At 38.1% G+C, this 2,109-nt stretch overlaps 1 protein-coding gene across 1 annotated transcript in view; it reads left to right on the plus strand.

Annotated features, from left to right (window-relative positions):
* The window catches only part of LOC107700631 (cat eye syndrome critical region protein 5), a 16,790-nt gene that overhangs the window by 7,160 nt on the left and 7,521 nt on the right, over nucleotides 1-2,109 (plus strand). The gene's annotated exons all lie outside the window — the stretch shown is intronic.

Below are 2,109 nucleotides of genomic sequence, written 5' to 3' on the forward strand. Positions count from 1 at the left end.
GAATGAGAATAATCGTGAAATTTGTGTCAAAACCCAGCCCTAGTTACTTTATAAGGGAATAACGCAATATGCAATATTATTACTGTACTAGGTGTTCAAATAAAGTTGTCAAAAAAAAAATCATAAAAAGGTAAACCTCACATTTCAGCCTTTAAATCAGGGGTGGCAAACTCAGTTTCTGGAGGGCCGGGGTCCTGCAGAGTTTAGATTCAACCCTAATTAAACACACCAGATCCAGCTAGTCAAGTCCTTCAGGCTTATTTGAAAACGACATGGTTTGTGTGTTGGAGCAGCGTTGGCTCCGGCCCTCCAGAAATTGAGTTTGACACCCCTGCTTTAAATCATCTTTAGGAAAAGGATGAGTCAAAATGATCAATTATAGGCATTTTATCTGCTCCATAAACTATTCTACATAGGCTGCCTTATTATCTGAAGTGTTGAGATTTTTTGAATGCACATTAGTTTGTTTTTCATGTACCAGTTAAGACACTGGTCCAGTTTTCGCATGGGTCTGAAAGCAATCAGCAGACAGGCCGAATAAAAGCGTAAATCCGCTGTCTGACAGAAGGTGGCGCTTATCGAACAGCAGAAATAGTCAAGTCAAGTCACCTTTATTTATATAGTGCTTTTAACAATACAGATTGTGTCAAAGCAACTGAACAGCATTAATTAGGAAAATAGTGTGTCAATAATGCAAAATGACAATAGTAAACAATTTTTTCAGTTAAAGAAAGTTCATCATTGAATTCAGTGATGTCAACATCCAGCTCAGTTTAAATAGTATCTTTGCAATCAAGTCAACGGTATCGCTGGAAATGAAGTGTCCCCAACTAAGCAAGCCAGAGGCGACAGCGGCAAGGAACCAAAACTCCATCAGTGACAGAATGAGCTAAAGCTCACGAATGAGCTCACGAAATAGAGCTGTTTCAACGGTAACCTCTGTAGCTAAAGCAGCGCTGCACTTTTAAACACTGCTTTATCAGGCACTTGCTTAATGCCGAGCAGTATTTACTGCGGGTTTTTCAATTCAGGATAATCAAAGACGGCTTTAATGATAATTAAAATAAGAAACCGTGTTACTGCCCATAGGAACTTTTTATTGTGGTTTATCGTCAAACCGATAACCGTTTCATCCCTAGAATCCTCTGGGTTTGCTCATGTTATTTAAAAAGTTTAAATACGATTTTTGTTACATGCTCCAAACCATAAAGCATTTATGTATGGTTTATAACCATTGATATGCATGATAATCTGCTTGTTTGATTTGTAGATATCGCAAGACCAAGTTAGTTGAGAGATTTTTTTCCCTTGAGAAAATTTGGCAAGTACTGTACCTGATATGTATCCACAATAATCGACATTGAATCGAATCGAATCGCAAGCTTGTGAATGAGAATCGAATCGAATCGTGAAATTTGTGTCAAAACCCAGCCCTAGTTACTTTATAAGGGAATAACGCAATATTGTAATGCATTACTGTACTAGGTGTTCAAATAAAGTTGTCAAAAAAAAAATCATAAAAAGGTAAACCTCACATTTCAGCCTTTAAATCAGGGGTGGCAAACTCAGTTTCTGGAGGGCCGGGGTCCTGCAGAGTTTAGATTCAACCCTAATTAAACACACCAGATCCAGCTAGTCAAGTCCTTCAGGCTTATTTGAAAACGACATGGTTTGTGTGTTGGAGCAGCGTTGGCTCCGGCCCTCCAGAAATTGAGTTTGACACCCCTGCTTTAAATCATCTTTAGGAAAAGGATGAGTCAAAATGATCAATTATAGGCATTTTATCTGCTCCATAAACTATTCTACATAGGCTGCCTTATTATCTGAAGTGTTGAGATTTTTTGAATGCACATTAGTTTGTTTTTCATGTACCAGTTAAGACACTGGTCCAGTTTTCGCATGGGTCTGAAAGCAATCAGCAGACAGGCCGAATAAAAGCGTAAATCCGCTGTCTGACAGAAGGTGGCGCTTATCGAACAGCAGAAATAGTCAAGTCAAGTCACCTTTATTTATATAGTGCTTTTAACAATACAGATTGTGTCAAAGCAACTGAACAGCATTAATTAGGAAAATAGTGTGTCAATAATGCAAAATGACAATAGTAAACAC

This window comes from Sinocyclocheilus anshuiensis, unplaced genomic scaffold (assembly GCF_001515605.1).
Source record: "Sinocyclocheilus anshuiensis isolate Anshui unplaced genomic scaffold, SAMN03320099.WGS_v1.1 scaffold1706, whole genome shotgun sequence".
Classification (NCBI taxonomy): Eukaryota; Metazoa; Chordata; class Actinopteri; order Cypriniformes; family Cyprinidae; genus Sinocyclocheilus; species Sinocyclocheilus anshuiensis.